This window comes from Pezoporus wallicus, unplaced genomic scaffold (assembly GCF_028554395.1).
Source record: "Pezoporus wallicus isolate ANWC-B61680 ecotype Strahan unplaced genomic scaffold, APGP_CSIRO_Pwel_v1 contig_6468, whole genome shotgun sequence".
NCBI classification, from domain to species: domain Eukaryota; kingdom Metazoa; phylum Chordata; class Aves; order Psittaciformes; family Psittacidae; genus Pezoporus; species Pezoporus wallicus.
In genome coordinates, this window is record NW_026640026.1 from 41,582 (window position 1) to 67,298 (window position 25,717).

At 35.6% G+C, this 25,717-nt stretch overlaps 1 long non-coding RNA gene across 1 annotated transcript in view; it reads right to left on the minus strand.

The window, feature by feature from the left end:
- Positions 1-6,620: 6,620 nt before the first annotated feature.
- LOC130603382 (uncharacterized) overlaps positions 6,621-25,717 on the minus strand; it is a 33,255-nt gene continuing 14,158 nt past the window's right edge. The window contains exons 2-3 of the long non-coding RNA XR_008973144.1: positions 12,448-12,518; positions 6,621-7,564 (exon numbers count right to left, since the gene is read on the minus strand). This is a non-coding gene — a long non-coding RNA (uncharacterized LOC130603382). The remainder of the gene's footprint in view (positions 7,565-12,447; positions 12,519-25,717) is intronic.

Consider the following 25,717-nt stretch of genomic DNA (forward strand, 5'->3'; position numbering starts at 1 on the left):
ACAGGATCCCTGTACTCAAGACTGTCTATTCCGAGCTTCTACTCTTTACCTTATGCAACATACTTTTAAATGAATGAATGTCAAGATGCAGCAACTACATTCAACTTCACTGGATAAATACCTTTGCCTGATTGGTGTCTCTGGTAATGGGGTCCGTCCAGAAACAGATAACACTAAACAATGGGAAAACCTTCTATTCCTCCTTGGCTTATGTTTCACCTAGCCTTCACAGTGATTTTATCTTTAGACTGTCATTCACAGATAGTCAATGACTAAGTAGAAATGAAAATTTAAGACATTATTTTTTAGATAATATCCAACTATATTCAGTTTTAACTGTCTGGAAAACAGCCCCCACACAATTTTTTCTCTATTTGTCTCTGTATTTTTTTAAAAGGTCCTATATCACTTGTATAAATAACTTCTATATGCATTCAATTATAATTGCTGCTGTTCCAGCTAGATTTTTATTCATGTTAAGCAAATTCATTCTCTTAAACTTGCAACGAAGTTCTTGTTCAGCTCAGTAGGACCTGAATTATATAGCTTCTCTACAGTTCCTTGGCATAACAGATCTTTCACAACTTTCAATAGATGATTCAGAATTGACAAAGAATAAAAAAAGGAGCAATGGGCAGATATTTTTTTCTGCCATAGATGAAAAATGTTATATACTTATTCAATGAAAACATGGAAGGAAGCCCAGTAAAAATATCAAGAAAGAGAGAGAGATCTTTCTCTCTATATATACATTTTTGAGCATATATGTTTCATAATTTTTACTTGTCTACAATCTGGAGTTTACTTGTCTATAGATCTGGAAAAAAAGGAAGAAAGCAGTACTCTATTTCACCAATTGTAATGCTGAAGCAGACCTTCTAAAAGTCACAGAGCAAATTGCAGTAAAGTCAATATTACAATCTACTTCTTTGTGACAGATACCTATTTCACTAGATAGGTAGATAAGTATGATACAGGTATAGATATATAGATATATTTATATATCAAGAAGTTATAGTTGGGCCTTGTTTCTTGTATATTATAAAATGCATATTCTTTTATGTGTATATACTATATACATATATATTCACAATTACACTGCTAACATAATGCCATTTTTTAAGTCAACATACATTTTTTCATGGCTTCACAGCCAATGGCTTCTCAAAGTGTGATTCATTCTTCAAAAAACAAGCATGAAGACTAAAAGATACAGTCATGCACTGTGGAGGAAGTCTGTACCTCAAGTAGTATACTTGCAGTACTAATTCCTTGATTTTGTTGCCTATCTATCAAAGATATTAACCTAGAAGGATTCACACAACCACACCCGGACACAGGTAGCGAGAGTTTGTTCAAGGATCTTCCTGGTTGCCTTGTCTGCCACCTAGGGTAAAGCCAAGTTTATAGTTTTGAGAGCGTAGGGGGTTTTTAATATTTATTTGATGGTTATGAATCATTTGGAGATCCACATGAAGGAAACATCTAAAATTCAAAATAATATTAAATGCAAATAAAAAATACATTCTGTTGTAATCCAATACTTTCTGAAGTTGATATTTGATATTCCAAGTATGAATTTCTAAAGAAAAAAAAAAAGTGGTTAAAAAGTACCAGCCAACATGACTTTTATGCCAATTCCACATGATTTTTATGCCAATTCCAGAGTACACAGGTGGAGAAAAAGGGGCTTATAGACATGTTAAAATCAAAGTGGCCTAATTTTAAGGCTGTTAAATACTCATAGATCTCATTGGCTTCACAGGCTTTATGAGGAGCATTAATATTTCAGAGTAGAAGAAAATAATCTGTGAAAAAGACCTACAGTGGGAGTTCTTATTTAGTAATTTATTATTTTACTACAGGGTTGATCAGATTTGATTACGTTTAAGATGCATTTTAAATATTACGCAACAATTGAAATATCTATTCTGGCTGCCTGCAAAAGTGGCAAAGTGGCCTTGATGACTCTGGTTCCTATTCCTGTAGCAAAACATACATCCCCAGTATTTATTATACAGATAATCTGGTCTCACCTGCTGATAAATTATAGTTTTAGATTCTGGTTGTCACACAGCCCAGGCACTGAGCTCTGCAATGTCTCAACCTTTCCCAAGTGTAAAGGGTGTTTGTCTCTTTTCTCTTAAAACTTCTGTTTTCTGCCTTTCTCTTGTTTTGCTTGTCCAGTTTATAGAAAATTTTTTCAAATACTTGTCTTTTGGGAAGTCCTGAAAAGTTAAGGAAAGAACAGCATCTTTAGTCAGAAAATAGCTCGAGGATGTTCAGCTACAATGTCTAAAGGACTTTCTCTTCATCTGTAGCAGGCAGCTGCAGAAATTGATCTTGATCTGATAGAACGTGCCTAGTACAGAAAGCTAGATACATTTTCTTCAATCAAAGGAGGATGTCCTTTGGTTTGCACATGCCAAAATAGCAGCCATCTTCTGTTTCTCATCATGTTATTCTAAAAAGTTTATTAAGAGATCAACTGAATCTTTTGTCATGATCTGTGGCTAAGCTATCCAAAATACTTTATTCAGATTTTTGTGAAAGAATCCTTTCCGAAGGACTGGGCCTCCACTTGTTATTTTTGGGTCAGAAGCCCATAGTGCAAACATTCTTTAATTGAGCTTCCAATATATACTTCTTAGGCTTCCAAACACGGAATCAGCCAACCTCAGGACTTGGCACCTGTAAAAATTTCCCTTGTGAGTCTGCAAGCAGGAAGTGTGTCCAAAGATTAGAAGGCATCTTTGAAAACAAAACATGATTTAGTTGCACACAGAAGGGGTAATCACTGATGAAAAAAATGCATATGCATACTTTCCTGCTTATGTTTGGCATTTCCTTCATGTCTAAATGAAGACACAATTAGCCTTGTCTCCATTTTGGTCAGCTGTTAGACCCGTTTTCTTACTATGTTTCTCAGCTATATTTGCCATTCATCTGACTGATTCAGACTATAGTCACTGACAACTTCCCCACATTTCATCCTGCAGAATAGATCTGTTATCTGAGTAATTCTTTTGGCTTGGGTTATATTTTTAACTACTGTAAAGTGCTGAAGTCTGAGTCAGCTTTCCACAGCTATTATAGTGGCTACTGTGTTCAGATGTGTCCATCTGCTCCTCAGTCAGTCCTTATAATGCTTTACATGTTTTCAAATTGTCTACATTATGTGTGAAATGCTATAGGACAAACAAGTGATGGTATAACAGAATATTATTTAATATCAACAAGTATGTGTTAATTCCCATTACAATGAACAACTGAGAGTAATCTTCCTGAGCTAAAATATTATTCAATTTATTCTGTTTTGTTCAAAAGTTTTTCTCAAGAAATTCATACAACATTAATTAATGAATTTGTCTCAACTTTAATTAAAGAGTTACAATTTAATATAACCAGAAGATAATAACATATATAGATAAATACTACACAATTAAAAATAGTTCAACCAGTATAGTGAGAATAAATGTTACTTCGAGGATCTCTAAGCATGGAACATTGGCTCACTGAGATAACAACAATGTGTAGCCCTCTTAAAGGAAAGTACTCTTTTAGGAGATTTCATAGCTAAGTACTCTTTTAGGAGATTTTATTGCTATCTGACTTGGGAAAAAAATATTCAGTCATCAGTAGAGGATACACATATTTCATGTTTGAAAGTAAACTAACCATAATATTGCCATAGTTCAATAAGATCTTATTCTACCACAGTTTTGTTTTTTCTTAGTTGACAGTAACTGCAATTGCAAATGACCAGTAATAATTGGCAACTACAATAAAGTCGAAAGCAAGGGTGAACTAAAGACTAAAACTATGTCGCTGAGATCAAATTTAGGCAAAGCAATTGTCTGTGTGTTGTGAGTAAACCCTGGACTGAATCATGCAATGTTCCTAGAAAAGGATGTTCGCAAACACGACTTCAACGATCTTTGCCTGACTACAGTGTTCACATATGAGAGCATAGCCATGAATACCTTGAAAGGCTCACTCACAGTATAGCTTCATTAGCTCAGTAAGACCACAGTTGTGACTCTGCAGATTTTAGTTTAGATTCAGTTTGCATCTGTAGAGATTTGAAAGATGTGTATGGAAACATTTGAAATCTTCTGCAGAAGTTTCTACAGACATGCCTCAAGAATGGTTTTAATTACTTGTGTAATCAGACAGTGGCTTTTCCTATCCAAATTCCAACAGTTCTGCATTTTTGCAAATTCTAAAATCAAATTTTTCTGAATGAGAAAATTAAGATATACCCCTAATGAAGATATATAGGGTATATTTGTTTAAAAATTTTCCCTCTGAGACATTTTCCTTTTATTTTCTTCTGCATTTTAGCTATCATTAATAAAAGGAAATTCATATAGAAAAAGGAAATGCATTAGTGTTGTTTTAACGAATTGCCTTTAACCCAAGAAAGTAAGAAAATTCAAAGATAAGCCTTTTGATTAACCTTTAACTGATGACTTAAAAGCACTGATTTCAAGCCTTAACAACCTTGTAATTATGAAGGCACAGGGGGGATGTACTGTGGACATAGTGAAAATTTTAATGCAAAACATGTCTGGCTTTTGTGAATTTCTTAAAGTTTTAAAATTTAACATCATTTCTGTGTGTGATATAAACATATGTGTTCTTGACCCACTTCGACAAACAACCACAAGTGAAATACTATTTGCATTAATCCTTCAAGAGCTTTGCAAAAAGACTGCATCTCAAGAGATGTCTTTTCCACTGAATTTTACACTATCCAGCTTGGTTTCATTACTTTTTACATATATTGAATTGCAGCTACTTGTTGTTCAGAGCATTGGTTTATGAACTTATTCCCATTATTTCATTCCAAGTGTATTAATTTCTATGTAGTTATAGTTTTATCCTGAGAACTATAAAAATGTCATCGTAAACTAGTACCTTACAAATTAAATTCTATTTTCACCCTTTAATCATTATGTAATAAGACCATGAATATATTTGTACCCCGCTAAAATAATAAATAGGCACAACAAAAATTTTTCACAATTTTTACTAGATCTTTTATTGTTTTTTTTAATGGGATTAGGGACCCACACTAGTGGCTCTCCATACAAAATTAACACCTAAGATTATTATGTATTTGTAGAAATTACTTTTTCTATCCATGATATAATGTTATGTTGGAACTACTCCAAGACCGTTATTGGTGCTAATAAGTCAGTAGGATTTAAGGAACCAGAGTAAAAAAATTGTTGAAGCTATATATATGGATACTAGAATTAGCAAAATTTAGCAATTCTGCACTGCAGTTTCTTTATGGATGTAGCTCTGAAATCCATTACTCATGAGGCGCAGATTTAAATCAGTGTTGAACATTTTAAAATCCATATTTTCTATTCACCTGCCTGTTCAATGAAAAGTATAAGGAGACTGAAAAATACTGATAGTTGAATGTTTGTGTTCAACCTTAGGAGGCTGCATAATCCTTGATACCTCAACACCTATGTCAGATAAGGAAGATATCCTTGATTCTTGAACTGAATACTAATTCTGTTTTTTTAATAAATAGAAAATTTGTACAATTCTAAGCTCATAAGATCAGGTGATGCAGAAAAATTTAAATTTAATATGAAAGATGCAAATTTTCAGGCATAAATCTGCACTACTATGCTTGAATTAGTGAAGGTCAGTGCCTTCAGAAGGGTTTCTGGAATGCTAGATATTGCAATATGAGTTTAGTATATTTTGTAGGAAGGCCTTTTCCAAAACTGACAGGATTGGTAAAATTATCCAGCATTAATGTTTTCAGGTGCTCTCTGGACTAAGATATTTTCTACAGACACTTATTAGACTGCTGAATGATGATATTTTGATCCAAAATTTTTGTAAGAAATAAAGTGGGACAAGTCCATTTTTTTCTGGAACATAGTAACTATATATATTGTTTTGATAATGTTTAAATACTCTTGACACCTTTTCTTTGAAATGTTCTAGCACCTGACTATTTTGAAACAGGGTCTTTGAATTTGGCAGGAGGAATGAGGCTTTATGGCAATGATAGAAATCTGAAAAAAAAATTCTGCCCAGGATAGAAAAGTCATAATAAGAAAGAATTACTGTTCATGCTGCTGAGCACTTGATAGTGTTTACCTAATAAGCTTCTGGTTATTTTTTTCCCCTCAATAAACATATTTCTATCACAGCTTCAAGTGTGATCAGACTCTGCATACACCAAAATATGCAGGAAATGAACATCCAGCTCAGAGGCAGGATAGAACAGGGGGATTTTTCCTGCTCCCTGCTGCTCTGGGTTAAGCCCCAGTGCTTGAATTAAAAGAGGAGAATCTGCTTCTCCTGTACTTGAGTTACAATCTACATCACTGGTAAAAAGAAATTATGAAATATTCACTCCTTTGATTCAAATATGTAGGGCATTTAGCCTGAAGAAGACATTGGATTCTACAAAGTCTTCCAGAACTATTAGTGGAAGCGAAGACAGAAACAATCAACTAAAAATTCATGGTGGATTGACCCTGGCCAACAGTAAAGCCCTCACTCAGTCTCTCACTCACTCTCCCACCCAAGCAGGATGCGGAACAGAATCAGAAGGGAGAAAAAGATGAGGATAAATTCATAGGTCACAATAAAAACAATTTAATAAGTGAAGAAAATAAAGGAAAAAAAATCCCAAAGGAACAAGTGGTACAAAGAGTCACTTACCACCTCCAACAAACAGACCAGTGCCCAAGCAATGCCTACCTTGAGAGAAATTAGTCTCCAAGCAATGGGTACCTTGGAGAAATTACTCCCCTGACCGCTAGTTTTATTGCTGAGCATAGCATCATATGGCATGGAATATATCTTTGGTCAGCTGGGGTCAGCTCTCCCAGTTTTGTCCTCTCCCAACATCTTGCCCACTCTCAGCCCAGTCCCTGTGGGAGCAGAGTGAGAAAACAAAGTCCCTGATATTATGCAAGCACCACTCAGCAATTGCTAAAACACTGGTATATTATCAACACAGTTTTGGTCAGAAATGTAAAACACAGCACCATATGGGATGCTACAAAGGAAGTTGACTCCATTCCAGCCAGACCTAGTACAGAATTATACTGGTCTGACTGGAAACTGCAACAGAGGAAAAATAGAAACAGCAGGGAACAGAGACTGGAACAAGTTGAACAGGAAGATTCTTCAATATACAAAATGAATAGAGCTCACTTGTATATCTCAATTGGATTTATTTGCCAAGCATTTTTATTTAATTATTTTATTTTTTCTTAAGGGGGAATTATTTATTTACATATTGGCTTTTCTGAATTAATTGAATGTTTCACAAATATATTTCAGTATAATTTCACACCACCACTGTGAGACAATGGAAAGTCAGGGATACTTGTCAGGTAGGGAAAAGAAACATAAATTTGAAGAAGTATTTCTAAATTTAGGATAATCAAATCTGACACTCATTACATGAATTTCAGAGTGCCTTGTATTACCTGGTACTTCAGATGTTCAGAACAGATCTCATTTTGGTTCTAGCTGGAAGTCCTCAACAGTTCAGACTCCAAGATCTCCAGATATACTGTTATTAAAACAAATTTGTTTAAATAATTTTCCTAGGGGAAAAAAAGAAATAAAATCCTACATCAGAGAAAAAAGTATAATTCTAGTATTCTAAGGAAATATCTGCACTTTTTTCTTCATTTTTTATACATTCAATCTGGAAATGATATCATGCAGCCTTATTTTTAAATATGAGATATGAGCCATTTGAAGGTAAAAACTTATGACCTAAGCTAATCCATATTATATTTCTTCAGTAGAGAATAAATGGAGGGAGTGGTGTCTGACATCTTCTGCTTAAATAAAATTGTGGAAATCACTAAAAACCCCATAGATGGTCACTCAGCCCCAAAGCATAAGGGATGCTGCGATAGTCAGTCTTTTCTAAGTAGAAAGACTCAGAGAATACCACATAGTATAGGATCTGTTGGAGCTGAAAAAAGTAAGAGGTACCCTGCTAAATGATGGTAGTATGAACATCGGACAGTTGGCCTGGTCAGGGTATTTCCTATGGCTATGAAAAGCTGCCAAACAAACTAGCCACACATACACCTGCTTTGTACTGAAGGTTGTTTTTTTTTTTTTAATCACATTTAAAGACAGTGTGTCTCCCTAAATTAACATCTTTCTTCTTCTGTGTTCACTGTCATCTTTTCTTATATAAATAATGGTATAGTCAATGAAAATGCAATGGTATGAACAGGTTTATCCTGTAGTTATACTACTATTAAACAAAAAAAATAGTACATTTTGAACATCATTTCTAGTTCTCATTTTAATTTGCACCTCCTAGAGAATGGTTGTTCAAGTAACAAGAACTAGTTGTACTAAACCCCAAATTCACTTTACCTGTTATTATTAGAAGGAGCTTTGAAAGAACATTAGAAGCACCTATATTTTAAATTGAAGCTAATAAAACAGCAAAAGCTGTTGCTGAAGATAATAACCTAAAAAGGGATAACATCACAGTAGAATCAGTACCGTTCAACTGTCTGTCCTGCCATCTGTAAAGAAATGTGCTATTATTTCTTGATTTAAGATTATGAAGAATACTGCTTAGGTGATATTCACTTATTTTGGAAAGCTTTTCATGCACCTAATCAGATAAACAAGATGCTATCTTCTGAGGCTGCTGAAAATCAATTGAACACGGCAAATTCCTTTTGTCTTTTTAAAAAGTCAAACAGTAACCTTTCTCATACTATAAGCATGTTAGCATGTGATTCAAGATCCAAAACTCAAGCCACAAATACAGGTCTCATTGAATTTTAAGATGACTGAAAGAAGAAAGAAATTGCCTAGGGCTGGCAATGCTGAAAAGCAGAAAACAGGACATATGTACAATTCATTGAAAGCAGCTTGCTCATAACAAAGAGAAAAGGTAGCCAGCTACTTTGAAGAAAGCAGCCTTCTATAACTGGTTCAAGGGACATACTTATTTTGAAAGTGTATACCTTTAGACAAAAAAATGTAATACTTTTCAACATTGAGAGAGCAGTTATATATTCTACTTATAAAAGATGAACTGATTAATATTTAAAGAAGAAAAACAAAGGAAAAAACTTAATTCCCTATGAAATTGTTCAGTGTGTATATATCATCCGTGCAGGTGGGTGTACTTGAATATAAGACATTTTTTTACACTTATACATGAAGCAGAATAGCAAGGAGTCACTAGAGGATATCAAACAGAGAAGGAAAGCCTAGACTTCAGCTTTAACCCAGATCATGATTTTTTTCTTATGCTAAGAAGAAAATAATGGCACAAATTGCATCCTTTTTCTTTCCTGCTCTTTAGAGAACTGGTAATTAGAAATGTTGGAGCAATTTTCCTTTGCACACTACAGATTAGTGCTGAGTAATACTCACTGGTGAGGGGAAAATTATTCAAATTTCATGGAACTTTTACCAACATTTGACCTAGTCAATGGTACTTTTGTCTATTAAAATGCACTTAAATAGCATAGGTTATTTCTTCAAAAGCTAAGTGTTTTCTTCTAATCTTTAAGGTATTTTAAGCATGGATATAGATAAGTTTTAGAAAATACTACATTTTCCTTCTCCCAGGTAAGAACTAGTTTTGATTTTCAAATGAAAGACAGATAGCTGCACTAACTACTCTTTGTTTTTAAAAAAACAGAGATGTCACAAAACATCAGAAAAATATCTGGTGTAACCCTTGTTACTGAAATATTTCTTGACCTTCTAAAGAAAATTAAGAAATGAACTGCTATGCTGTCATTAAAGGCTTTATCCTATGGACATGAAAGTTGAAAGGATCATTGTTCTCAAACTTCAGACTCAAATTACATTTGAAAGGGAATAAAGGAAGAACCAAGAAAATTTAAAAAGAGGCTGGAAAATTGCTTTAAACTGATAGATCTAAATTCTAGGAGGCTGTCATTGTGGGAGGGGTGAGGAAACATTCAGTTCTCAGAAAAGAAGAGGATTTAAATTTCCTATTTTATCAATGAAGGATGGGTGTCATTTCTGAAAATCCCTATCACACCATATTAAGGTCAAAAAAATCTCAACAATGTGATTCACTATATTTAAGTTAGGCAGCTACCTTTTTCTATTAGGCTATTCTTTCTGCTCAGGACCTAATTTGTCTCATCTCATTCTGAGATAGATACGAAAGGGTGGCTTTTTTAAAGGAGATTTAGCAGTGGCAGTTTTTAACCTTTTGCTTAATACATTATGTTAGAGCTCTTTCCTAGAAATTTGGAGAGGTGGGTTCTGTGCATGCTTCAGCTGCAAGGGAATTAAACTTACATGTTAAGAAAATACTGAAAGAGCTGAAAAGGAAAGAAGCCTGTCACTTAAACTTATGGGTTTTTTGGTTTGGTTCTTCCTTTTTTTTTTTTTTTTGTGTAGCCAGAAATGTAAAATCCCTGAGGACGGAGTAGAATAAGATGGAGCTAGACTCTTGTCAGGAAATGATTAAAACTGAAAAAAAAAAAAAAAGGAAAAAAAGGAAGCCCAAATACTCTTTATTGTAATACATATTTGTTTTATATTAGGCCACCATTGGCTGGGGAGGGAGGGGGGGAAGAACTATTTGTTGAGAGTAGACCTTCCTGTATGACAGTGTTTAACCATTTGGAGTCAAATATCTTCTCTTTCTTGCAGTACAATATTTCTTCACAGTTCAGCAGAAATGAAAAGGTGGCTTTCCAGAATTTTGAAGATAAGATTTTTTTCTACCTGAAGATGATTAAAATCTATAAAGAAAACTTTCAGGTTTCTCTGACAAGTGCTAAAAGCAGTATGTGACTGTGAAGTGTCCGAACAGCACGACTGACTAAATGATCAGAATTATGGCTGTTTTTTCAGAATGCCCTTGTAGATCTGGGTGCCTGTTTAGTTATGCAAGTATGAAATAGATAATTATATCTGCAAAATAAGTACCTTTAAAATATGTGCAAGCATTCAGTATGTCAGCTAATCTTATGCTGGGCTGTAAAAGGACACACACATATGGAACAGCTGTTTAGAAATTAGGTAGGACTTCAGGTCCCCTTGGTAAGAATCTGGTAGAACCAACACCATTCAGAAACTCACTAAAAACTCCCTGGTATTTTTGGATCCAAGAAAGTAACTTGAAGCAAGAGATTATGTTATCTTTCAGATCAAACCATACCATAATTATACCATATACTAAGTCAAACTAAATCATACTAAGTACTAAATCATACCATATAATGAAAAGGTAGGTACACAATGACAAAAGGAGGAATAATGCACCCCTAGGAAAAAAGAGAATGATTTTATGCATATTTTAGTGGATTTGGGATAGCTACTTTTTCATCTGCCTATGACTCTACTATGACTGAATTTTTCTAATTCTTTCATCTTTTATTTGATTAAAAAATAGCGCTAATGCACAAGACAGTGGAAAACAGAACACAGTCCTCAAGCACATTTCATTGAGTTAGCTGACAAAATGAATGTCAAAAATTTAAAGGTATAAAACATATATTATAAATATGCTAAAAGGCATTCTTGCTCAAGATGTACCTGAGTAATAATTTTTAAAACTGCCATAATTTTACAACATTTCTGAGTGTGTATGAGGGGTGACTGCACTGATAAATGGACACATTCTTCAAAGTCACCAAATGCATGCATATCCTAATATTCCTTAAGCATAAACTTGCAAAGATCAATACATGGTTGAAAATGTGTTTTGATCGACTTCATCCAACTGTGATTATCAGTAGTATTCTCCCTTTGCAAAAATTATTCACCTGGTTAAAAATTCACAAATGCTAGAATGGCAGAAAGTGAAAAACGATGTAATCCAGCCTGTTCCCAGCTAAGGTATAAATTTCCAGTACTTGTTAGCACACATCTGACAAACGCCCTCCCCCTCCTCCAAATATGTAAAGATTTCTGGAAGTCAATACACTGCTTTTCAGGAGATTGCTTTGGACGTAGCATGTAACATTTTGTAATAAATCTAGGATTAAAGTACAAGTTAAAGATCCAAACTTGTCTGTACACAGCAGCATTCCAAAGGAGAAATGGGATCAGGCTGAGTACATCATGATCAGCTTCTTCCCCACTTCTACTTTACAGTTTATTTTGCTCTGAGCTAAAAAAGTTATCTTTCTGTGTCTGCCTGTTCTTAGGCAAGTGAGAAACATAAGTAGTTTGCTTAGAGGAAAATGGTTTCATGTATCCCCTTGTTTCCTGCATTGCCACACAACAAAGTGAACTGGTATTAATTTTAAGGATTTGACTTTTCTGTGAGTAGTGAGATTAGTATTTACACATTCTATCTCTTCATTAACATTTGCTAGTATGAAAAGACATAAATACACCTTTCATACTTCAGAAAAAGGATTTATGGAAATAATTGAGAATACTTGTAATAAACTGAGGTTATATGATTCTTACCTGTATGCATAAGGATAAGAAAGTAAGGGAAATAACCTTTCTCCTCTTTCTTTCTCTGGTGTCTGCAGTATCTAAAGGGGAGGAACAAGAGGGCAAAAGCTATAGAGCAGAGCAATATTGTTCATTAGACCAACAGATAAATTTGGCAAAGGAAAAGAATTTTTTTCACAAAAGGCCTTTATTCAGAGATAAGTAAGTACCAAAGCACTTTTCCCTGAATTGCTGTTTAGGGAGTAAAAGATGTGAAGGGTTTCTTCCCTGCAACTTATTTCTGCTGCTGCACTCAATGCAGCAACATGTGAAAGTTTCAAAGTCACTTATCCCCATTAAAGTTATGCTGTGGTATTGCAAATATTACTGGATGGTGCCTTGCAGGTAGAATCACCCTTTCTGCTGTGGTTCCACTAGACATTACAATGACTCCTCTTGAGGAAGGTGACAAAAAAACAGTCACAGCTCATGTCTACCTCTGTTGTCTACTTGCCCCAGTGCCTGAATACCTTGTCAAATTTAATCCAAGTCAAACAAGGCAGAAAGAGGGCTTAAAACCATGCTTCCTAACCCAGCATGTTTATTCCAGTAATGGAAGCTAGCAAGCTTGTTTTAGAAATATATTTGATTGTGACAAATACAGAAACACTATACACTGCCTACAAACTTTACTGGGATGCACATCACACAATTGTTATTCAGAATTTTTTCAAACGACTATTTAACCATACTTTAAAACCCAATATGCATATGCAAAATATGGCTTTTAAAGTCCTGTGCAATACTGAGGCATCACATTTCAGCCTTATGTAACGTGTGGAAATCACTCCCACAGCTTGGGGCTCACCATGTGTCAAGATTCTAAAAAGTGTCAGGACAATTGTTCCAATAAAATTTCTGTTACATATGGGAAATTAATCCTCAAATTACCAAGAAACAATGTCACACTAAATAGGCACAAATACTATTTAGTATTTTTATTATACCCTCTGTCTGATTTTACTCCACTTGCTGTGTTAATGTCTATAAATTCAGGGACAGAGACCCCACCTGCAGTACTGTGTTCAGCTCTGGGGCCCCCAACACAAGAAGTATGTGCATGCACCTGTTAGAGCAAGTCCAGAGGAGGGCCACAAAGATGATCAGAAAGCTGGAAGCACCTCAGCTACGCAGAAAGGCTGAGATAATTGAGCTTGTTCAGCCTGGAAAAGAGAAGGCCCCAGGGAGACCTTAGAGCAGCCTCTAAAGCCTAAAGGGGACCTACAAGAAATCTGGAGATTTTTACAGGGGCATGTAGGGACAGGACAAAGGGCAATGGCTTTAATATAGCAGAGGGAAGAATTAGATTAGATATTAGGAAAAAATTCTTCACTATGAGGCTGGTGAGACACCAGAACAGGTTGCCCAGAGAAGCTGTGGCTGCTCCATCTCTGGAAGGGTTCAAGGTCAGGTCGGATGGTGCTTTGAACAACCTGGTCTCGTGAAAGATGACCCTGCCCATGGCATGTAGGTTGGAACAGGATGATCTTTAACGTTCCTTCCAACCCAAACCATTCTATGACTCTATGAAAAAAAAAAGTGAGATAATAATCAGTATTTCCTTAACATAGGAATCTTAATGGTTTAGACTCATACGGACACTAATTATTGCAGGAGTTTGGAGAAAGACACATCATGTCTTATAGATTACAGAAATGTCTTCAGCTTTTATCCTGTGATATAAAAGAAGGAAAGTTCAAACAGGTCCAAATTTCTATAAATAAACAATACTGTATTACAGTGTTCTGTGAATGTGTCAAGTCTTGAAGAGCCAGATTGTGATCCTGGCTTTGTGCCCACACCAGAAATTGAAGCTGTTTAGCATTCATGCTGCCTAAATTTGCTGCCTATGTAACTGTTATCAAGATTAGAAGCAAGAACCCTCTATAAGACCATGTATTAACCCTCTTTAAAGGTGGATGGAGAATGATCAACTGGAAAGCTGACTGTAAATGGCATAAAGGTCTCCAGTGTATGGGCTGAGTAGTGACACAGTCATCTGCTCTAAATAAAAGGCTGATATATATTGGTATATTTCCCTACCTGGAAAAGAGAGTGGGAAAGAAGTGTGAGAACACAAAACTCTGTGGCTTTGAGTCATGATGCAACTTTTTTTAGGCTTGTTAATTATCATTGTTGTTAACCTACGTGTTAATCCTAATTTAATCTTTGCACAGTGGGGTAAGAACCCACTCCTGGCTCCTGGTATCTGCAGTTCCATCTGTCCTAATAAATAAAAGAAGCAGGTTGCTCTATGCCTGCTTAACTGGTAATTTTTTCCCTAGTTATGCTTTAGACTGTTTCAAATATCTCTCTTCAAGAGAAAGCCTGAGCAGGCTTTTGGAGACAATTTGTTTCATTAAATGATCCCAGAAGTCTATGCAGATAAAACTCAGTTTTCTGCCAGTTTTCCCTCCATATACAGTCCTTCTATACTATTCTCACCCAGTTGCACCTCACATATTCTCATGTCATACCTCAAAACTTCCAAAATACGATCCTCTGATTTTTCTTAATATACAATGATATTCTAGGAAGTTCCAACATAGTTTTGACATTAGTTCAGACACTTAAATTTGGGAGGAGAAGGAAAAAAAATCTGTCCAAATCCCTAGACCTGTAAAATAGAGGCTATCTCTCAGCACTTTAACGGTTTAGCTGAAACACAGAGGCAAGTACTATGCAGTGTGGATCTAGTAAACTTATGCAAGGCTGGCTATCTCTAACCAGTGTGGAAAGGAGCTGGTCCTTTTCACTAGATCTCGGAAACTCTCACTCATTAACTATTTTTTGCTTAGTAGTTTGAACATAGTCTCAAATTGCTGTCTGTTCACTGGCCATTACTGTCTTTCCCCTGCTGTCTATTAAGTTATGAAAAATATCAATAGGAGAGCACTGCCATAAGAAAGCAAATCTGTGAATACGGGGATCCATAAATACAAATCATAATTTAAAAAGCAGACATTTACATCATTTGGGGGTCTTTTACACAGATACAGTTTATTGTGTTCTTCTTTAAATGCACTAACATATGACTGTAACAACTTCTAGTGCTATTGTGAAGGCAGACCTCTCTTTTATAAGCTGAACACTTCAGTCATCTTCCCACTCATTACATCCTACATGTTGTCAATCTTAGTTTCAAAAACTGTCAATCAGAAATGCAGTAGGTGATATGTGTAGTATTTTTTTAACCACATGAAGGTGGGCTTTTCTTTGATTTTCTTTTATTCTTTTGATTGCAAAATACAGTATGTGTCTTGCATAGAAGCAAACACAAAAGTACATGAAAAACAGTATTCTGAAAACTGAAAACAGAACTTCGGTATAGTAACCCTTACAGCTAAATAAAGTCTTAATGTTAGTTAAACATCATCCTGATTATTTAATACAGTGGTTCCAGATATTATAATTACCTCTTTAGACTTAAGGTTATTGATTTAGTAAGAGAAATTCTTAAATATTGACAAAAGACAGAAAATAAAAGTCACAATAATTTGCTGAAGCACATTATGACTTCTACAATTATATCAGTATCTGTGATAAAGCTGCCAGAAGGAAAAGGAGAGAAGCTGCCAGAAGAAAAAAGGGGGAGACTAGCACAGGAGTGGAAATAAAGACTGCACTAAGTGGACGATTAATCTCACTCAGTATGAGAGTTTTTATGTTTTAATACTAAAACAACAATTGCTAGTATTGCTATAGATGTACAGATGTGTAACACTGTAAACTACAAGCAAATTGTTGATCTTATTTAATTCACCTATGGAATTTCTGTGAAAGATTAGTCTTTTTTTTTTACTGTTTGAGGAACTACATTGTTGACAAATCCTTCAAGCAATCTCAAGAGGCTTACCCACTGCCATTGGTATCAGAAAATGGCAGTTTCACTTACCCTTATAAAGCCTCTGATGACATGAAATTTAAATAACTTGCCAGACTTGCTGAGCTGGTTTGCCTCAAAGGCATTAAGGCTGACCAGTTGGTGATCTAGTATGGTGTTATGGAATTGGTACTGAAATTATTTAGCAGTAGGTATATACAGAACAAAAAAATCCTTAACAGAAAAGAGAATAAATGAAAGCAATACTGCCCTTTCTATTTTGGCACTAAAACAAAATATTTCCCTCCTGTCCTCCCTAGTAGCTGAATTTTTTTTTTGGTGGCAATTCATAGAACTGCGTGCTGAGGTACATTTCCAGTTCAGACCTGAATAACTTCATGGATTTTGTAGGGTGATCAAGAAGTTAAGCTCTCATGGTGGTTATTACATCTCTAAAAAAGGCTCTACTTAGACAGTTTGAAATAGCTAAAACCTTCATGTCTTACAAATGTTGCTTGTAACATACTCCTAACTATAGAGACTGCCAGATGATTCTACAGTTGCCAGCACTGCACAATACTGAAGGCCACATGAGTGATTATCAGCCTCTTATTTTAGTTTATTTTAACAGGTTCTGTGTTCAAAAAAAGCCTTATCAACTCTAGCTTCTCATCTTTTAAAAAATTCTTTCTCTGCCTCAAAAAGTACTGACTTTCTCTAATAGGGTGTTATCACATCTCTCTCAATCCCTCACACACAGGTTACCAAGAGAATAGAATAATCTTCTATTTGTCTGACCGCTGTTTTCTGCAAGGACACTTTGAACTATAATCTATTGTATGGCTAATCCTAGAGTTTAATTCCTTATTTATTGGGATAACTGACAAGGGAGAGGTAGCTAAACAGCATTCCAAATTCCTCACCCTATTAAGTGGCAAAGGAAGTTAAGAAAACAGAGAATGCAGATATCATACAGATGAGCTATCACACACATCTTTTTTTTTTTTTTTTGTCACTAGATTTTGGACTGCCTCAGCATTCTCATCCATAACTTGCTTTTCAATGTTTCATTGCTTTATTTCTACAGAAAAGCAGATATCTGTCCTCTGTCAAGGAACGGTAGATGCAAAAATCTCTTGAATATACCTCTTGCTTATGTCAAATACAGAAATTAGGGTCATTTCTAACACTGATGTTTCAGGATAGAAGTAAACTAATAGCTCATGTGGCCAGAGTCACAAAGTAGGAAATACTTACAACATGCTAAAAAGCATGTAGAAGATGGAATAGAGCTAATTTCTGAGTGAAAATTCAGAGGTTGGTACTTTTTGCATACATTTTTTTCTGAACTGCTTTTGACTTCATTTTGCCTGGCCTTTCTTACTTTGCAAAGTACTTAGAGGTTTTTGGGAAAGACTAAGGACTAAGGATATAAATACTAAGGACTGGATTTTTAGTTCAGTGAGATGCTTATGCATCGGAGTAATAGAGACTTCAGGCCAAAGGAATACAGGAATATGCAAAATTAATTGCATGTGACACATTCTCTAACTTCTTCCCTTTCCAGAAAACAAAGATGTAAGATGAATGAGATCATTTTCACCTGGTAAGAGCAGGAAATGAGACTTTAATTTGTTGTTACTTGTCAGTAGCAATCCACAATCCTAATGCCAAGGTGGCACAGAGTTGATTAAAACTCTGTAGAACCACACACCTCCCCTTGGAATGCTCAAATAACAACTAAATATGGCAATTTCTCTATTAAATATTTGTAGAATAAATAGAAATATATTTACAAGTACTAGAGAGTCGTGTTGATGTATAAAAGCAAATCGTGAACTGCATGTTAACTTTTCACTCCGTAAAAAGGAAAAGAAAGTGAAAACAGAAAATCTAAATAGTAGCCTTCTGTCCTGGGTTCAGCAGTAGCAGTCATTTTTCTCCTTCTTAGTAGCTGGTGCAGTGCTGCGGTTTTGACTTTCAGACTGGGAACAGCGTTGATAACACCAATGTTTTTAGTTGTTGCTATGGCGTGTTTACTTTGACCAAGGACTTTGTGAGTCTCATGCCCTGCCAGGGAGGAGGGGAAGCTGGGAGGAAGCAGAGACAGGACACCTCACCCAAACTACCACAGCACGTCATGCCCAGGATGTAGAACTGGGGGCTGTTACCCAGAAGAGCTAGATCACTGCTCGAGTCAGGCTGGGTATTGGCTGGCGGGTGGTGAGAGGTTGTATCCACTCCCCCTGTTATTTCCCTTATCATTATTATTATTGGTGGTAGCAGTAGTGATTTGTGTTATGCCTTAGTTACTGGACTGTTCTTATCTCAACCCGAGGGAGTTACATTCTTTCAATTCTCCTTCCCATCCCTCCGGGAGTGGAGGGAAGGAAGGGGGAGGAGCAAGCGAGCGGCTACGTGGTTCTGAGTTACCGGCTGGGCTTAAACAATGACACCTTGTTGACTATCTGTCCACATCCAATTGCTATATAGCATGACTCTTCATAAATCAACTGGATTGCTTCCTGTTTGTGTTTCCCTTAAAAAAAATGGTTCTAGACACTGAGTAGATGAACTGAGAGATAGCAAGATTTTGTTTTGCATTATAAAGATCTACTGGGAAATTAATTAAATTAATTACATTAATTAATTTAATGATGACGAATTCAGCAATTCTTTGAAATGTCATATTTGTAGAACAATCCATGAATATAAGCAATTTTAAATACTTACCAAACCGTTCAGCAAGGAGTAGATTGGGAAAAGAAGATCTTACTAATATAGACTGTATACTTCTCAGCATTAATTTTTCACTCTGACAAAAGCACCAAAGAAGGTTCTCCCAAGTACTAAAATAGACTGTAGCAGAGAAATTGGAAAAATGATGGAACACATACATACCAGATGGCTGTGGTTTTATGTTCCAATAGAAGGGTGTCATAATTCCATTCTTGACTAAGTTCTTTACATGAAAGACACAGAAAAGTGAATGTATCAGAAAATCATTTTCTACGGCAATTTTAGGAGTCCCAGTGCATAAAAGGAAATGACAGGTTACATCACAGTTATTTAAAATGCTTAACATCTTTGTACAATTAATTAAAAATCAGTACAGGCTGCATAAAAAGCCATCTAAAGTTATCTAGCAAAGAAACAAGTACAATTTTGCATTTGGGCTCTTATTCCTTTTTCTAAATGTTAGATGTCTTGTTCTATCAGAGCAGAGCTCTCTTTTAAGAATACCTAGTGAGCTACTACTGGACAATATTCTTCCAACATTATTTTAAAGAGCAGCATTCAAAATGACAGGCCTTCCCAAAACAAGAGAATACTTCAAATTTATTACAGACATATGCTTTCTTACGTTTAAAAAAGAAAAAAAAAAAAGATGGAAATAAGGTTTGTAATGGCATGTTCTCAAAAGTTCTCTTATTTTTCTGTCTAGTCTCTACCAAATGAACCAGGAAAATTTCTCTTTAAAAGACAATTACAGATCAGACAGTACAAGGCAAATATTGATGTAATCTACTACTCTTACTGAAGATACTTTTACTGAAATAAAATTTCTTATAGGAATTTGGATAAGGGGAAGATAAAGACAGAAATGCAATTTTCTAAGAACTGGGTAGAACTAGACAAAAGTAAGATGCTTTGGCAAAAAATAAAAATTTAAAAAATTAACAGGCATGTTAAAAATAGAGATAACAGAAATTATCAAGAGCAACTTTGAAATATATGACAAGACCACAAAGAATGGTCTTTGAAAATAAGGTCTTCTACTGGAAACAATAATTTGCAATAGAAGTAAATTGTTATTTAATTTTTCTATGTTGCATTAGAGATGTATTGGAATGGAAAAATTAAAATATTTTGAACACAAAATACATGAGAAGTAAAAGAAATTGACACCAAAATGCTTTCAAAAACAAGGAGATGGGCATGAAAGAATAAGAACTAGTTATGCTGTGCACGTCTTTGTGCAGGAATCTTTGCAGAGTTAACTCAAGATATGGAAATGGTGTTTCAGGCATGTCTCCTCAGGACATCACTGCCATACAGATAGAGTTGACAAGATATGTGTGAGCCAAGTCACCTATGCATGATGTCAAACAACTTAGCACTCCATTTCACTTCACTCTGCAATTCATTGACTGTTTACACTGCTTGCATGTCAGTTTGCTCCTGGGCTCCCTTTTGAACTGTTACAGCTAGTTTTCTCTCAGGAAAACTTCAGATGGGTGTAATTTACTCCAAAGTAAACCTATAGACAGTATGAACAATCTTGCAACAGGTCTGTCTCCCTATCTGCACTGCCACAGTCAAATGCATACACACATAAACATACATGTACACGCAGAGTCCTCCACTGCAGAGCCAGACCTTGACTGCCCACAAGTTCTCATATCATACTTCCAGCCGTACAAGTCACACTTTTGATGGAATTTTATAAAAGTACCACTTGTGGACTACACAGGGCCTTAGCCTTCCTCAGGCACCTTAAGCTCTGTGCAGATGGATGACCACTTAGACAGCAAAACTCAGGGGAAGAGTACACATCAAGAAATATTTCTGCTTATGGAACCAAAGCATGTTACTATGGGAAGTTTAACTGTTTCCCTAGAGAAGAAAAAAAAAACCCAGATCAGAAAAAAAAAAAACAAACCAGAAGTAACAGTACGAAAGCAACAAGCAAAAACGTTTAAAAAAATGAAGCTTCAGTCTTTACAGTTTTGACACTATGCTGGCTTTCCCCCAAGATTTCCATAGAACAGTGTGTAGAGGCAAAATGTTCTGCACTGCTTCTAGGACATACACTTTCCCTTGCCAAGAACATTGGAACTCAGTAGCATACTCTCACAGGCAACACATTGTCAGTGTTTGAAGTCTAATCTAAAAAAAATGCACCTATTAAATTGAAGGGAAATCAGTGATCACCTCTTGACAAAGATTTGAGTCAAACCTACCTCAATTTAAATCATTGGCTCAGAGGATTCAAACATTTCCATTATGTTTAGAACACTCCTTCCAGCAGCGCCTAAAAGAGCCATTTCTTCTCTCCTTCTTCCTCTCCTTTGAAATCAGTTTCTCTCACCACAGGAAACATGCTGGCAAATTGTGAAGTGCAAAGAATTATTAAGATAAGTCAGTGAAAGATATGGGACTAGAAATCAGGAACTCTAGGCCTAATTCATGTGCCTTGAGGCTAAAAAAGAAGTATATAATACAAGGTTTCCTATATCAGACACCCACTATTATAGATTACAAAAGAAAATGCCTCTCAGAAATTGTTATGGTAATGCTTTTTCCTTGGTTGGCAATGCCAAGAGATCCACATCCTTTAAAAAATGGAATAAGTAACTACTGCATATTTCATGCATCTTAATTTTTCAATCTATATAAAGAATTCACTAAGCTTATTATATCATCTACTTCATTTGAAGGGGGAGGAATTAATGAAAAACCAAAATCTAGTGAGGCATGTCTAGAAAACTTATTAAATTACTTGCTCTGTCACTCTAATGATGACTTTTGAAAAAGTCTTTACTGAGATCAGAGAACTCATTTTTTATCACAGCAATCTACCTGTAGGAAAAGCAAATCACAGAATCATAGAATGGTTTGGGTTGGAAAGGACCTCAAGATCATCCAGCTCCAATGCCCCTTCCATGGGCAGGGATGCCTTACCCTAGATCATGTCGCCCAAGGCTCTGTCCAACCCAGCCTTGAACACTGCCAGGAATGGAGCATTTACCACTTCTTTGGACAACCTGTACCAGTACCTCACCACCCTCACAGTAAAGAGCTTCTTCCTTATATCTAACCTGAACTTCCCCTGTCTAACCTTATTATTATAATAATTGTTTTCTATATCTATATTCAATATACTCTTTCACAACCAGAAAAATAAAGTACATCAATAAAAAATCATTTAAAAATAGAAGGTGACCAGAAAGAGTCATTCCAAGCACAGCAGCTGCTTCTGGTCATTCAGATTCATCATAAAATTAATCTTTAGGAGATTTTCTCACTGCACTGAAAACGCTAGAGTGCATTATATATATGTAGAAAACTTAGGCAACAATGATTTGAATGTTTTTTCTTACTCTATTACTGCTAGGGTAATTTGTAAGGCCTTTGGTCTGAAGATAGGTAGGGAGTTTTCTACTGCCATCTGTTGACGAATTAGGAATAGAATTGAAGTCTACAGGAGAACAAGCTTGCTCCCACCGTCCTTTGGTGAGCAAGAGGGAAATAAAGCTTGGAAAACAGCTGTCTGTTTGCATCAGCTTTCCCTGAGTTCTTAGGGACTCACCAGAAATGTATGTAAATTCCCAGTGGCATGGAAAGAAAGAAAATGTTTGGTTCATGGTAAGGTCTCTAATCAAAGGTCATGCTACTGATCCCATCCTGCCACCAAAGATTTTACAAGGAAATGATACAGATGTGATTGTAGGAAGGCATCTTTACAGTTAAAGAGCACTTTGTTAAAGTGGCAGAGAGCAGCAGCAGAAAACTTAATTATGGTTGTTAACATCCATTCTGACATGCCCTGAATACTTCAGAAGCTACCCCAAAAGTACAATGGATCAAACCACTGTCTTAAACATGCATGGTGTCTCACAGTCACAGTATTGCAAAAGAAAATTAAACATGTATATTCAGTTTCAATATTTGAAGAACAGTGATTCTAGTTGAATAAGAACATTGTTGTTCAGTCATTTTTTTCACAAGCTGAATGTGCCTAAATCTGTATTCATTGCCAATTTTGGACAGAAATATAGTAAGATTAGTATCACAACTGCAGTGTTTATTGGCTTGGGTTTTTGGTTTTGTTTTTTTTTTATAGACATACATTCTTAATGCATAATCTTTGAAGAGTTGCAAAAAAAATCCTTCCTATATTAAAATCTAATTTATAAGAATGCAAGTTTCTATGAGAAGCCTAATAGACCTGTTTTTTTCTGATTGCTTCTAGCAGCAAGTCAGCATCTATAGCACACTTTAGTATTCACTGCATCTTGAGTTAACATTCATCAGTAATTCTACATTGCTGGGAATAATGTAGCTAATTTTCTGCTTATCTTTTGTAGCAAAAAAAAAAAAAAAAAATTACAAAGTCTTACATAAAACTTTGAAAAAATTTAAAATTAACTAAGACTAGTAGAAATCTGCCCCAAGTACCAGTTTAACAGTTGCAAGATAGTAGAAAAAGTTGATAACGAGCTTCAACTGCTCATTAGTACAATGAAGTATAATTGTGTTATCCTTCAGGGAAGAATATTAGTTTCTGTTCTGCTCTCTGCTTCACTGCTAGTGTGACACATATATCCAGCCTTACTGAATGTGAACTGGTGATTCATAAAACTCATGGGGTGGTAAGTGTTCTTGTAAACAACAGGCTAATTTACTCCTGGGACACTTTTTTGTCCTCAGTTGTCAAAGCTTTGGGAGGCTTATGGAAAATAAGTTTCATTCAGTGAAAACAAATAAATAAATAAATGAAGTCAATTCCAAAATAAAATTTAAGTTTTCCTCCTGAAACCATAATACCTCACATCAAACACAAAGGACCAACAATTTTGAATGATGACTTCTTCTCTACAGCAGCCTAAAAACTGGTCCCCTTGTAAACTGCTTAGGTCATGCAAAGACTTAATCAATAAAGCACCATCGAGAGACCTAATCATATAAGAGTACCTCAGCTCTCCAGGATGACACAAAATGCTGATGCCAAACTACAACTAGCCATCAGGAAATTAAGGTGATGTGACAGAGGAGTATTGGATTATCTAAGATGTTTTGCTGTGATCAGAGAAACAAAATAATGGTATCAGGTTTTTCTGGACTACTGTGCTGTCCTTTTCTCCCCCATTTTCTTTTTTTTTTTTTTTTTTTTTAACACTGCTGTACCTGACCATCTTCCTTCCTTCAGTTTGCTACTGACAGCAGTTCCAGTCTGTGCACAGAGACTAACTTAATACATTCTTTGCATTATACTTTGTTCTGTGCCTCACCTTTAATGCTAGCACATTTCTCTGGTGAGAGAAGCAGTCTCACTCACCAGGAATCACTGAACTGAAGGACTGAAGTGCAGTTGGTCTTTTACTAATTGTTCACATAAATCATGATATATTCTTCTGGAGCTTTCCCTACATAGATTATTAGGTTCTTTGATGTAGTGTTGATAGATTTTGCTTTGTTTTATAACTCAGTTCAATACTTGCACTTGAGTGAACATAGCATGTTAAGAGGTCCAGAGAAGGCATTTTGTTTTAACTAAGCCTTTTAAATGGAGATTAAAGTTACATGTCCTTGCAAAGGCCAAGTAGAGATCCAAGAAATTTCCTTCAGATAACTTGACAAAAAGATTACAAGTAAAAGCTTTTGATTTTGAAATTAAAATACAAATTCTATAGTAAAATTTATTCAATTTCCTCCAGTTTTTTCTCCATGAATATTTTTCTTTTCAGTTTGCCTGACATTGTGTCTTTCTAAAGTAGTAGCCAAATCTTCCCCTAATATTTAATTCTTTATGTGCTTTAGAACTACAGCAGTGAACAGCCCAGATTTGGTCACATATTTGATGCTTCCTTTTATTGTATGAGAAAGGCATAGTCTTAGAATGTTTTCCGTATTTCCCCTCCCACTACCTCTACACCACCAGTAACCTTCACACTGAATGAGAATAGCTGGATACAGCTTCCAGCATGGCTTCTCAATTGCTGGCAATTTGGTTGGCCTGATGGGATTTCTGTGGAGAAATGTGAAGGGTAAGTGTGCCCCTGCAGAGTTCTTGGCCCCTGCTGACTCAGCAAATGAAGGACACAGTCAAATAGTACAACTTCCACCTCTTTTCTCATCTTCTTTATATCCCCATCTATTTTCCGTCCTTCCCCTTATCCAGAACTCTGTCTGTACTACTACTTCAGGTAACGGTTTTTTGTTTGTTGTTTTTTTTTTTTTCCCCAATTAGGATCTGCAGTAGCTTGAAATTAAGGGAATCTTTTCCAGTCTCACTCTAAATTCCTACAGGGATAGTGTGAAGTCACAGAGACTAAAGTGAAACTTTAGCAGATGCACAAAGCAGAAGCAGTGTGTGTAGATAATATGAAATGGTAGCACAGAGCTCTTCAGCCAGGAATGGAAGATAGTGCAGTGTCTGCATACTGGCTCTGAGTACCAGAGTAAGGCATCAGTTAGTTTCTGCTTTTACAGATAGCAGGAAAGCATTAAGAGCAGGAGCAGCAGCTGAGATAATTTTTTTCCAGAGAGGTCTTAAAAAAAGACTGAGGGCAGATATTGAGGGAAATGAGATTTAAGCCCCATTATAAATGGAAATGTCTTCAAATAGAGTAATTTTGAAAATGTGCTGAGGCACCAGTCCATTTAAAAGTCATGGGAACATATTCACTAACC